At 49.2% G+C, this 17788-nt stretch overlaps 1 protein-coding gene across 1 annotated transcript in view; it reads right to left on the bottom strand.

Annotated features, from left to right (window-relative positions):
• The window catches only part of gabbr2 (gamma-aminobutyric acid (GABA) B receptor, 2), a 969806-nt gene that overhangs the window by 326738 nt on the left and 625280 nt on the right, over window positions 1–17788 (bottom strand). The window lies entirely within an intron of this gene.

Genomic DNA, 17788 nt, shown 5'->3' with positions numbered 1-17788 from the left:
CCTCCAAACACACACACACACACACTCACACTCCTCCAAACACACACACACTCACTCTCCTCCAAACACACACACACTCACTCTCCTCCAAACACACACACACACTCACTCTCCTCCAAACACACACACACTTACTCTCCCCCAAACACACACACACACTCACTCTCCTCCAAACACACACACACACACACACTCACTCTCCGCCAAACACACACACACACTCACTCTCCTCCACACACACACTCACTCTCCTCCAAACACACACACACTCACTCTCCTCGAAACACACACACACACACACTCACTCTCCTCCAAACACACACACACACACACACTCACTCTCCTCCAAACACACACACACACACACTCACTCTCCTCAAAATACACACACACTCACTCTCCTCCAAACACACACACTCACTCTCCTCCAAACACACACACACACACATACTCACTCGCCTCCAAACACACACACACATTTACTCTCCTCCAAACACACTCACACGCTCACTCTCCTCCAAACACACACACACTTACTCTCCTCCAAACACACAAACACACTCACTCTCCTCCAAACACACACACACACTCACTCTCCTCCAAACACACACACACTCACTCTCCTCCAAACACACACACACACACTCTCCTCCAAACACACACACACTTACTCTCCCCCAAACACACACACACACTCACTCTCCTCCAAACACACACACACACTCACTCTCCTCCAAACACACACACACTCACTCACCTCCAAACACACACACACACACTCACTCTCCTACAAACACACACACACACACATTCACTCTCCTCCAAACACACACACACACACTCACTCTCCTCCAAATACACACACTCACTCTCCTCCAAACACACACACATTTACTCTCCCCCAAACACACACACACTTACTCTCCCCCAAACACACACACACACTCACTCACTCTCCTCCAAACACACACACACACACTCACTCTCCTCCAAACACACACACTCACTCTCCTCCAAACACACACACACTCACTCTCCTCCAAACACACACACACTCACTCTCCTCCAAACACACACACACACACACACACACTCACTCTCCTCCAAACACACACACACTCACTCTCCTCCAAACACACACACACACACTCACTCTCCTCCAAACACACACACACGCACTCACTCTCCTCCAAACACACACACACTTACTCTCCTCCAAATACCCACACTCACTCTCCTCCAAACACACATACACACTCGCTCTCCTCCAAACAGCCACACATACTCACTCTCCTCCAAACACACAAACACTCACTCTCCTCCAAACACACACACACATTTACTCTCCTCCAAACACACACACACACACTCACTCTGCTCCAAACACACACACACATTTACTCTCCTCCAAACACACACACACACTCACTCTCCTCCAAACACACACACACACACTCACTCTCCTCCAAATACACACACTCACTCTCCTCCAAACACACACACACTCACTCTCCTCCAAACACACACAAACACACACTCTCCTCCAAACACACACACACACTCACTCTCCTCCAAACACACACACACTTACTCTCCCCCAAACACACACACACACTCACTCTCCTCCAAACACACACACACACTCACTCTCCTCCAAACACACACACATTCACTCTCCCCCAAACACACACACACACTCACTCACTCTCCGCCAAACACACACACACACTCACTCTCCTCCAAACACACACACACACTCACTCTCCTCCAAACACACACACACACTCACTCTCCTCCAAACACACACACACTCACTCTCCTCCAAACACACACACACACACACTCACTCTCCTCCAAACACACACACACGCACTCACTCTCCTCCAAACACACACACACTTACTCTCCTCCAAATACCCACACTCACTCTCCTCCAAACACACATACACACTCGCTCTCCTCCAAACAGCCACACATACTCACTCTCCTCCAAACACACAAACACTCACTCTCCTCCAAACACACACACACATTTACTCTCCTCCAAACACACACACACACTCACTCTGCTCCAAACACACACACACATTTACTCTCCTCCAAACACACACACACACTCACTCTCCTCCAAGCACACACACACACACTCACTCTCCTCCAAATACACACACTCACTCTCCTCCAAACACACACACACTCACTCTCCTCCAAACACACACAAACACACACTCTCCTCCAAACACACACACACACTCACTCTCCTCCAAACACACACACACTTACTCTCCCCCAAACACACACACACACTCACTCTCCTCCAAACACACACACACACTCACTCTCCTCCAAACACACACACATTTACTCTCCCCCAAACACACACACACACTCACTCACTCTCCGCCAAACACACACACACACTCACTCTCCTCCAAACACACACACACACTCACTCTCCTCCAAACACACATACACACTCACTCTCCTCCAAACACACACACACACACACACTCTACTCCAAACACACACACACATTTACTCTCCTCCAAACACACACACACACTCACTCTCCTCCAAACACACATACACACTCACTCTCCTCCAAACACACACACACTTACTCTCCCCCAAACACACACACACACTCACTCACTCTCCTCCAAACACACACACACACTCACTCTCCTCCACACACACACTCACTCTCCTCCAAACACACACACACTCACTCTCCTCGAAACACACACACACACTCACTCTACTCCAAACACACACACACACACACTCACTCTCCTCCAAACACACACACTCACTCTCCTCCAAACACACACACACTCACTCTCCTCCAAACACACACACACGCACACTCACTCTCCTTGAAACACACACACATTTCTCTCCTCCAAACACACACACACACTCACTCTCCTCCAAACACACACACACTTACTCTCCTCCAAACACACACACACACACTCACACTCCTCCAAACACACACACACTCACTCTCCTCCAAACACACACACACTCACTCTCCTCCAAACACACACACACACTCACTCTCCTCCAAACACACACACACTTACTCTCCCCCAAACACACACACACACTCACTCTCCGCCAAACACACACACACACTCACCCTCCTCCACACACACACTCACTCTCCTCCAAACACACACACACTCACTCTCCTCGAAACACACACACACACACACTCACTCTCCTCCAAACACACACACACACACACTCACTCTCCTCCAAACACACACACTCACTCTCCTCCAAATACACACACACTCACTCGCCTCCAAACACACACACTCACTCTCCTCCAAACACACACACACACACATACTCACTCTCCTCCAAACACACACACACATTTAATCTCCTCCAAACACACGCACACGCTCACTCTCCTCCAAACACACACACACTTACTCTCCTCCAAACACACACACACACTCACTCTCCTCCAAACACACACACACACTCACTCTCCTCCAAACACACACACACTCACTCTCCTCCAAACACACACACACACACTCTCCTCCAAACACACACACACACTCACTCTCCTCCAAACATACACACACTTACTCTCCCCCAAACACACACACACACTCACTCTCCTCCAAACACACACACACACTCACTCTCCTCCAAACACACACACACTCACTCACCTCCAAACACACACACACACACTCACTCTCCTCCAAACACACACACACACACTCACTCTCCTCCAAACACACACTCACACACACACTCTCCTCCAAATACACACACTCACTCTCCTCCAAACACACACACACTCACTCTCCTCCAAACACACACACACACACACACACTCTCCTCCAAACACACACACACACTCACTCTCCTCCAAACACACACACACTTACTCTCCCCCAAACACACACACACACTCACTCTCCTCCAAACACACACACACACTCACTCTCCTCCAAACACACACACACTTACTCTCCCCCAAACACACAGACACACTCACTCTCCTCCAAACACACACACACTTACTCTCCCCCAAACACACACACACACTCACTCACTCTCCGCCAAACACACACACACACTCACTCTCCTCCACACACACACTCACTCTCCTCCAAACACACACACACTCACTCTCCTCGAAACACACACACACACACTCACTCTCCTCCAAACACAAACACACACACTCACTCTCCTCCAAACACACACACACACACACACACTCACTCTCCTCCAAACACACACACTCACTCTCCTCCAAATACACACAAACTCACTCTCCTCCAAACACACACACTCACTCTCCTCCAAAGACACACACACACACATACTCACTCTCCTCCAAACACACACACACATTTACTCTCCTCCAAACACACGCACACGCTCACTCTCCTCCAAACACACACACACTTACTCTCCTCCAAACACACACACACACTCACTCTCCTCTAAACACACACACACTCACTCTCCTCCAAACACACACACACACTCACTCTCCTCCAAACACACACACACTCACTCACCTCCAAACACACACACACACACAATCACTCTCCTCCAAACACACACACACACACTCACTCTCCTCCAAATACACACACTCACTCTCCTCCAAACACACACACACTCACTCTCCTCCAAACACACACACACACACACACACACACTCTCCTCCAAACACACACACACACTCACTCTCCTCCAAACACACACACACTTACTCTCCCCCAAACACACACACACACTCACTCTCCTCCAAACACACACACACAATCACTCTCCTCCAAACACCCACACACTTACTCTCCCCCAAACACACACACACACTCACTCACTCTCCGCCAAACACACACACACACTCACTCTCCTCCAAACACACACACACACTCACTCTCCTCCAAACACACATACACACTCACTCTCCTCCAAACAGACACACACACACACTCTACTCCAAACACACACACACATTTACTCTCCTCCAAACACACACACACACTCACTCTCCTCCAAACACACACACACTCATTGTCCTCCAAGCACACACTCACAAAATCACTGTCCTCCAAACACACACACACTCACTCTCCTCCAAACACACACACACACTCACTCTCCTCCAAACACACACACACACACACACACACTCACTCTCATCCAAACACACACACACACACTCACTCTCCTCCAAGCACACACACACTCACTCTCCTCCAAACACACACACACACTCACTCTCCTCCAAACACACACACACACTCACTCTCCTCCAAACACACACACACACACACACTCACTCTCCTCCAAACACACACACTCACTCTCCTCCAAACACACACACACTCACTCTCCTCCAAACACACACACACGCACACTCACTCTCCTCCAAGCACACACACATTTCTCTCCTCCAAACACACACACACACTCACTCTCCTCCAAACACACACACACTTACTCTCCTCCAAACACACACACACACACACTCACACTCCTCCAAACACACACACACTCACTCTCCTCCAAACACACACACACTCACTCTCCTCCAAACACACACACACACTCACTCTCCTCCAAACACACACACACTTACTCTCCCCCAAACACACACACACACTCACTCTCCTCCAAACACACACACACACTCACTCTCCTCCAAATACACACACTCACTCTCCTCCAAACACACACACACTCACTCTCCTCCAAACACACACACACACACACTCACACTCCTCCAAACACACACACACTCACTCTCCTCCAAACACACACACACTCACTCTCCTCCAAACACACACACACACTCACTCTCCTCCAAACACACACACACTTACTCTCCCCCAAACACACACACACACTCACTCTCCTCCAAACACACACACACACTCACTCTCCTCCAAATACACACACTCACTCTCCTCCAAACACACACACACTCACTCTCCTCCAAACACACACACACACACTCTCCTCCAAACACACACACACACTCACTCTCCTCCAAACACACACACACTTACTCTCCCCCAAACACACACACACACTCACTCTCCTCCAAACACACACACACTCACTCTCCTCCAAACACACACACACTTACTCTCCCCCAAACACACACACACACTCACTCACTCTCCGCCAAACACACACACACACTCACTCTCCTCCAAACACACACACACACTAACTCTCCTCCAAACACACATACACACTCACTCTCCTCCAAACACACACACACACACACACTCTACTCCAAACACACACACAAATTTACTCTTCTCCAAACACACACACACACTCACTCTCCTCCAAACACACACACACTCATTGTCCTCCAAACACACACACACAAAATCACTCTCCTCCAAACACCCACACACTTACTCTCCACCAAACACACACACACACTCACTCACTCTCCGCCAAACACACACACACACTCACTCTCCTCCAAACACACACATACACTCACTCTCCTCCAAACACACATACACACTCACTCTCCTCCAAACACACACACACACACACTCTACTCCAAACACACACACACACTCACTCTCCTCCAAACACACACACACATTTACTCTCCTCCAAACACACGCACACGCTCACTCTCCTCCAAACACACACACACTTACTCTCCTCCAAACACACACACACACTCACTCTCCTCCAAACACACACACACACTCACTCTCCTCCAAACACACACACACACTCACTCTCCTCCAAACACACACACACTCACTCTCCTCCAAACACACACACACACTCTCCTCCAAACACTCACACACACTCACTCTCCTCCAAACACACACACACTTACTCTCCCCCAAACACACACACACACTCACTCTCCTCCAAACACACACACACACTCACTCTCCTCCAAACACACACACACTCACTCACCTCCAAACACACACACACACACTCACTCTCCTCCAAACACACACACACACACAATCACTCTCCTCCAAACACACACACACACACTCACTCTCCTCCAAACACACACTCACACACACACTCTCCTCCAAATACACACACTCACTCTCCTCCAAACACACACACACTCACTCTCCTCCAAACACACACACACACACACACACTCTCCTCCAAACACACACACACACTCACTCTCCTCCAAACACACACACACTTACTCTCCCCCAAAGACACACACACACTCACTCTCCTCCAAACACACACACACACTCACTCTCCTCCAATCACACACACACTTACTCTCCCCCAAACACACACACACACTCACTCACTCTCCGCCAAACACACACGCACACTCACTCTCCTCCACACACACACTCACTCTCCTCCAAACACACACACACTCACTCTCCTCGAAACACACACACACACACTCACTCTCCTCCAAACACAAACACACACACTCACTCTCCTCCAAACACACACACACACACACACACTCACTCTCCTCCAAATACACACAAACTCACTCTCCTCCAAACACACACACTCACTCTCCTCCAAAGACACACACACACACATACTCACTCTCCTCCAAACACACACACACATTTACTCTCCTCCAAACACACGCACACGCTCACTCTCCTCCAAACACACACACACTTACTCTCCTCCAAACACACACACACACTCACTCTCCTCCAAACACACACACACACTCACTCTCCTCCAAACACACACACACACTCACTCTCCTCCAAACACACACACACTCACTCACCTCCAAACACACACACACACACTCACTCTCCTCCAAACACACACACACAATCACTCTCCTCCAAACACACACACACACACTCACTCTCCTCCAAACACACACACACACTCACTCTCCTCCAAATACACACACTCACTCTCCTCCAAACACACACACACTCACTCTCCTCCAAACACACACACACACACACACACACTCTCCTCCAAACACACACACACACTCACTCTCCTCCAAACACACACACACTTACTCTCCCCCAAACACACACACACACTCACTCTCCTCCAAACACACACACACACTCACTCTCCTCCAAACACCCACACACTTACTCTCCCCCAAACACACACACACACTCACTCACTCTCCGCCAAACACACACACACACTCACTCTCCTCCAAACACACACACACACTCACTCTCCTCCAAACACACATACACACTCACTCTCCTCCAAACACACACACACACACACTCTACTCCAAACACACACACACATTTACTCTCCTCCAAACACACACACACACTCACTCTCCTCCAAACACACACACACTCATTGTCCTCCAAGCACACACTCACAAAATCACTGTCCTCCAAACACACACACACTCACTCTCCTCCAAACACACACACACACTCACTCTCCTCCAAACACACACACACACACACACACTCACTCTCATCCAAACACACACACACACACTCACTCTCCTCCAAGCACACACACACTCACTCTCCTCCAAACACACACACACACTCACTCTCCTCCAAACACACACACACACTCACTCTCCTCCAAACACACACACACACACACACTCACTCTCCTCCAAACACACACACTCACTCTCCTCCAAACACACACACACTCACTCTCCTCCAAACACACACACACGCACACTCACTCTCCACCAAACACACACACATTTATCTCCTCCAAACACACACACACACTCACTCTCCTCCAAACACACACACACTTACTCTCCTCCAAACACACACACACACACACTCACACTCCTCCAAACACACACACACTCACTCTCCTCCAAACACACACACACTCACTCTCCTCCAAACACACACACACACTCACTCTCCTCCAAACACACACACACTTACTCTCCCCCAAACACACACACACACTCACTCTCCTCCAAACACACACACACACTCACTCTCCTCCAAATACACACACTCACTCTCCTCCAAACACACACACACTCACTCTCCTCCAAACACACACACACACACTCTCCTCCAAACACACACACACACTCACTCTCCTCCAAACACACACACACTTACTCTCCCCCAAACACACACACACACTCACTCTCCTCCAAACACACACACACACTCACTCTCCTCCAAACACACACACACTTACTCTCCCCCAAACACACACACACACTCACTCACTCTCCGCCAAACACACACACACACTCACTCTCCTCCAAACACACACACACACTAACTCTCCTCCAAACACACATACACACTCACTCTCCTCCAAACACACACACACACACACACACTCTACTCCAAACACACACACACATTTACTCTCCTCCAAACACACACACACACTCACTCTCCTCCAAACACACACACACTCATTGTCCTCCAAACACACACACACAAAATCACTCTCCTCCAAACACCCACACACTTACTCTCCCCCAAACACACACACACACTCACTCTCCTCCAAACACACACACACACTCACTCTCCTCCAAACACACATACACACTCACTCTCCTCCAAACACACACACACACACACTCTACTCCAAACACACACACACACTCACTCTCCTCCAAACACACACACACATTTACTCTCCTCCAAACACACGCACACGCTCACTCTCCTCCAAACACACACACACTTACTCTCCTCCAAACACACACACACACTCACTCTCCTCCAAACACACACACACACTCACTCTCCTCCAAACACACACACACACTCACTCTCCTCCAAACACACACACACTCACTCTCCTCCAAACACACACACACACACTCTCCTCCAAACACTCACACACACTCACTCTCCTCCAAACACACACACACTTACTCTCCCCCAAACACACACACACACTCACTCTCCTCCAAACACACACACACACTCACTCTCCTCCAAACACACACACACTCACTCACCTCCAAACACACACACACACACTCACTCTCCTCCAAACACACACACACACACAATCACTCTCCTCCAAACACACACACACACACTCACTCTCCTCCAAACACACACACACACTCACTCTCCTCCAAATACACACACTCACTCTCCTCCAAACACACACACACTCACTCTCCTCCAAACACACACACACACACACACACACACTCTCCTCCAAACACACACACACACTCACTCTCCTCCAAACACACACACACTTACTCTCCCCCAAACACACACACACACTCACTCTCCTCCAAACACACACACACACTCACTCTCCTCCAAACACCCACACACTTACTCTCCCCCAAACACACACACACACTCACTCACTCTCCGCCAAACACACACACACACTCACTCTCCTCCAAACACACACACACACTCACTCTCCTCCAAACACACATACACACTCACTCTCCTCCAAACACACACACACACACACTCTACTCCAAACACACACACACATTTACTCTCCTCCAAACACACACACACACTCACTCTCCTCCAAACACACACACACTCATTGTCCTCCAAGCACACACACACACTCACTCTCCTCCAAACACACACACACACACTCACTCTCCTCCAAACACACACACTCACTCTCCTCCAAACACACACACACTCACTCTCCTCCAAACACACACACACACACTCACTCTCCTCCAAACACACACACACACACTTACTCTCCTCCAAACACACACACTCACTCTCCTCCAAACACACACACACTCACTCTCCTCCAAACGCACAAACACACGCACTCACTCTCCTCCAAACACACACACACTTACTCTCCTCCAAATACACACACTCACTCTCCTCCAAACACACACACTCACTCTCCTCCAAACACACACACACTCACTCTCCTCCAAACGCACAAACACACGCACTCACTCTCCTCCAAACACACACACACTTACTCTCCTCCAAATACACACACTCACTCTCCTCCAAACACACATACACACTCGCTCTCCTCCAAACACCCACACACACTCACTCTCCTCCAAACACACAAACACTCACTCTCCTCCAAACACACACACACATTTACTCTCCTCCAAACACACACAAACACACAATCTCCTCCAAACACACACACACACTCACTCTCCTCCAAACTCACACACACTTAATCTCCCCCAAACACACACACACACTCACTCTCCTCCAAACACACACACACACTCACTCTCCTCCAAACACACACACATTTACTCTCCCCCAAACACACACACACACTCACTCACTCTCCGCCAAACACACACACACACTCACTCTCCTCCAAACACACACACACACTCACTCTCCTCCAAACACACATACACACTCACTCTCCTCCAAACACACACACACACACACACTCTACTCCAAACACACACACACATTTACTCTCCTCCAAACACACACACACACTCACTCTCCTCCAAACACACATACACACTCACTCTCCTCCAAACACACACACACACACACTCTACTCCAAACACACACACACACTCACTCTCCTCCAAACACACACACACATTTACTCTCCTCCAAACACACGCACACGCTCACTCTCCTCCAAACACACACACACTTACTCTCCTCCAAACACACACACACACTCACTCTCCTCCAAACACACACACACACTCACTCTCCTCCAAACACACACACACACTCACTCTCCTCCAAACACACACACACTCACTCTCCTCCAAACACACACACACACACTCTCCTCCAAACACTCACACACACTCACTCTCCTCCAAACACACACACACTTACTCTCCCCCAAACACACACACACACTCACTCTCCTCCAAACACACACACACACACAATCACTCTCCTCCAAACACACACACACACACTCACTCTCCTCCAAACACACACACACACTCACTCTCCTCCAAATACACACACTCACTCTCCTCCAAACACACACACACTCACTCACCTCCAAACACACACACACACACACTCACTCTCCTCCAAACACACACACACACACAATCACTCTCCTCCAAACACACACACACACACTCACTCTCCTCCAAACACACACACACACTCACTCTCCTCCAAATACACACACTCACTCTCCTCCAAACACACACACACACTCACTCTCCTCCAAACACACACACACACACACACACACTCTCCTCCAAACACACACACACACTCACTCTCCTCCAAACACACACACACTTACTCTCCCCCAAACACACACACACACTCACTCTCCTCCAAACACACACACACACTCACTCTCCTCCAAACACCCACACACTTACTCTCCCCCAAACACACACACACACTCACTCACTCTCCGCCAAACACACACACACACTCACTCTCCTCCAAACACACACACACACTCACTCTCCTCCAAACACACATACACACTCACTCTCCTCCAAACACACACACACACACTCTACTCCAAACACACACACACATTTACTCTCCTCCAAACACACACACACACTCACTCTCCTCCAAACACACACACACTCATTGTCCTCCAAGCACACACACACACTCACTCTCCTCCAAACACACACACACACACTCACTCTCCTCCAAACACACACACTCACTCTCCTCCAAACACACACACACTCACTCTCCTCCAAACACACACACACACACTCACTCTCCTCCAAACACACACACACACTCACTCTCCTCCAAATACACACACTCACTCTCCTCCAAACACACACACACACTCACTCTCCTCCAAACACACACACACACACACACACACTCTCCTCCAAACACACACACACACTCACTCTCCTCCAAACACACACACACTTACTCTCCCCCAAACACACACACACACTCACTCTCCTCCAAACACACACACACACTCACTCTCCTCCAAACACCCACACACTTACTCTCCCCCAAACACACACACACACTCACTCACTCTCCGCCAAACACACACACACACTCACTCGCCTCCAAACACACACACACACTCACTCTCCTCCAAACACACATACACACTCACTCTCCTCCAAACACACACACACACACACTCTACTCCAAACACACACACACATTTACTCTCCTCCAAACACACACACACACTCACTCTCCTCCAAACACACACACACTCATTGTCCTCCAAGCACACACACACACTCACTCTCCTCCAAACACACACACACACACTCACTCTCCTCCAAACACACACACTCACTCTCCTCCAAACACACACACACTCACTCTCCTCCAAACACACACACACACACTCACTCTCCTCCAAACACACACACACACACTCACTCTCCTCCAAACACACACACTCACTCTCCTCCAAACACACACACACTCACTCTCCTCCAAACGCACAAACACACGCACTCACTCTCCTCCAAACACACACACACTTACTCTCCTCCAAATACACACACCCACTCTCCTCCAAACACACATACACACTCGCTCTCCTCCAAACACCCACACACACTCACTCTCCTCCAAACACACAAACACTCACTCTCCTCCAAACACACACACACATTTACTCTCCTCCAAACACACACAAACACACACTCTCCTCCAAACACACACACACACTCACTCTCCTCCAAACTCACACACACTTAATCTCCCCCAAACACACACACACACTCACTCTCCTCCAAACACACACACACACTCACTCTCCTCCAAACACACACACATTTACTCTCCCCCAAACACACACACACACTCACTCACTCTCCGCAAACACACACACACACTCACTCTCCTCCAAACACACACACACACTCACTCTCCTCCAAACACACATACACACTCACTCTCCTCCAAACACACACACACACACACACTCTACTCCAAACACACACACACATTTACTCTCCTCCAAACACACACACACACTCACTCTCCTCCAAACACACATACACACTCACTCTCCTCCAAACACACACACACACAAAATTACTCTCCTCCAAACACACACACACTCACTCTCCTCCAAACACACACACACTCACTCTCCTCCAAACACACACACACACTTACTCTCCCCCAAACACACACACACACTCACTCACTCTCCTCCAAACACACACACACACTCACTCTCCTCCAAACACACACTCACTCTCCTCCAAACACACACACACTCACTCTCCTCGAAACACACACACACACTCACTCTCCTCCACACACACACTCACTCTACTCCAAACACACACACACACACTCACTCTCCTCCAAACACACACACTCACTCTCCTCCAAACACACACACACTCACTCTCCTCCAAACACACACACACGCACACTCACTCTCCTCGAAACACACACACATTTCTCTCCTCCAAACACACACACACACTCACTCTCCTCCAAACACACACACACTTACTCTCCTCCAAACACACACACACACACACTCACACTCCTCCAAACACACACACACTCACTCTCCTCCAAACACACACACATTCACTCTCCTCCAAACACACACACACACTCACTCTCCTCCAAACACACACACACTTACTCTCCCCCAAACACACACACACACTCACTCTCCGCCAAACACACACACACACTCACTCTCCTCCACACACACACTCACTCTCCTCCAAACACACACACACTCACTCTCCTCGAAACACAGACACACAAACACTCACTCTCCTCCAAACACACACACACACACACACACACTCTCCTCCAAACACACACACTCACTCTCCTCCAAATACACACACACTCACTCTCCTCCAAACACACACACTCACTCTCCTCCAAACACACACACACACACATACTCACTCTCCTCCAAACACACACACACATTTAATCTCCTCCAAACACACGCACACGCTCACTCTCCTCCAAACACACACACACTTACTCTCCTCCAAACACACACACACACTCACTCTCCTCCAAACACACACACACACTCACTCTCCTCCAAACACACACACACTCACTCTCCTCCAAACACACACACACACACTCTCCTCCAAACACTCACACACACTCACTCTCCTCCAAACACACACACACTTACTCTCCCCCGAACACACACACACACTCACTCTCCTCCAAACACACACACACACTCACTCTCCTCCAAACACACACACACTCACTCACCTCCAAACACACACACACACACTCACTCTCCTCCAAACACACACACACACAAAATCACTCTCCTCCAAACACACACACACACACTCACTCTCCTCCAAACACACACACACACTCACTCTCCTCCAAATACACACACTCACTCTCCTCCAAACACACACACACTCACTCTCCTCCAAACACACACACACACACACACACACTCTCCTCCAAACACACACACACACTCACTCTCCTCCAAACACACACACACTTACTCTCCCCCAAACACACACACACACTCACTCTCCTCCAAACACACACACACACACTCACTCTCCTCCAAACACCCACACACTTACTCTCCCCCAAACACACACACACACTCACTCTCCTCCAAACACACACACACTCACTCACCTCCAAACACACACACACACACTCACTCTCCTCCAAACACACACACACACAAAATCACTCTCCTCCAAACACACACACACACACTCACTCTCCTCCAAACACACACACACACTCACTCTCCTCCAAATACACACACTCACTCTCCTCCAAACACACACACACTCACTCTCCTCCAAACACACACACACACACACACACACTCTCCTCCAAACACACACACACACTCACTCTCCTCCAAACACACACACACTTACTCTCCCCCAAACACACACACACACTCACTCTCCTCCAAACACACACACACACACTCACTCTCCTCCAAACACCCACACACTTACTCTCCCCCAAACACACACACACACTCACTCACTCTCCGCCAAACACACACACACATTTACTCTCCTCCAAACACACACACACACTCACTCTCCTCCAAACACACACACACTCATTGTCCTCCAAGCACACACTCACAAAATCACTGTCCTCCAAACACACACACACTCACTCTCCTCCAAACACACACACACACACTCACTCTCCTCCAAACACACACACACACACACACACTCACTCTCATCCAAACACACACACACACACTCACTCTCCTCCAAGCACACACACACTCACTCTCCTCCAAACACACACACACACTCACTCTCCTCCAAACACACACACACACTCACTCTCCTCCAAACACACACACACACACACACACTCACTCTCCTCCAAACACACACACTCACTCTCCTCCAAACACACACACACTCACTCTCCTCCAAACACACACACACGCACACTCACTCTCCTCCAAACACACACACATTTCTCTCCTCCAAACACACACACACACTCACTCTCCTCCAAACACACACACACTTACTCTCCTCCAAACACACACACACACACACTCACACTCCTCCAAACACACACACACTCACTCTCCTCCAAACACACACACACTCACTCTCCTCCAAACACACACACACACTCACTCTCCTCCAAACACACACACACTTACTCTCCCCCAAACACACACACACACTCACTCTCCTCCAAACACACACACACACACTCACTCTCCTCCAAATACACACACTCACTCTCCTCCAAACACACACACACTCACTCTCCTCCAAACACACACACACACACTCTCCTCCAAACACACACACACACTCACTCTCCTCCAAACACACACACACTTACTCTCCCCCAAACACACACACACACTCACACTCCTCCAAACACACACACACACTCACTCTCCTCCAAACACACACACACTTACTCTCCCCCAAACACACACACACACTCACTCACTCTCCGCCAAACACACACATACACTCACTCTCCTCCAAACACACACACACACTAACTCTCCTCCAAACACACATACACACTCACTCTCCTCCAAACACACACACACACAAAATCACTCTTCTCCAAACACACACACACTCACTCTCCTCCAAACACACACACACACACTCACTCTCCTCCAAACACACACACACACACACTCACTCTCCTCCAAACACACACACACACTCACTCTCCTCCAAACACACACACTCACTCTCCTCCAGACACACACACACACTCACTCTACTCCAAACACACACACACACACACTCACTCTCCTCCAAACACACACACTCACTCTCCTCCAAACACACACACACTCACTCTCCTCCAAACACACACACACGCACACTCACTCTCCTCGAAACACACACACATTTCTCTCCTCCAAACACACACACACACTCACTCTCCTCCAAACACACACACACTTACTCTCCTCCAAACACACACACACACACACACACTCCTCCAAACACACACACACTCACTCTCCTCCAAACACACACACACTCACTCTCCTCCAAACACACACACACACTCACTCTCCTCCAAACACACACACACTTACTCTCCCCCAAACACACACACACACTCACTCTCCGCCAAACACACACACACACTCACTCTCCTCCACACACACACTCACTCTCCTCCAAACACACACACACTCACTCTCCTCGAAACACACACACACACACTCACTCTCCTCCAAACACACACACACACACACACACTCACTCTCCTCCAAACACACACACACACACACTCACTCTCCTCCAAACACACACACTCACTCTCCTCCAAATACACACACACTCACTCTCCTCCAAACACACACACTCACTCTCCTCCAAACACACACACACACACATACTCACTCGCCTCCAAAC

The sequence above is a fragment of the Carcharodon carcharias genome, chromosome 3 (genome assembly GCF_017639515.1).
Source record: "Carcharodon carcharias isolate sCarCar2 chromosome 3, sCarCar2.pri, whole genome shotgun sequence".
Lineage (NCBI taxonomy): Eukaryota > Metazoa > Chordata > Chondrichthyes > Lamniformes > Lamnidae > Carcharodon > Carcharodon carcharias.
This window is presented reverse-complemented; position numbering and strand designations above follow the sequence as displayed.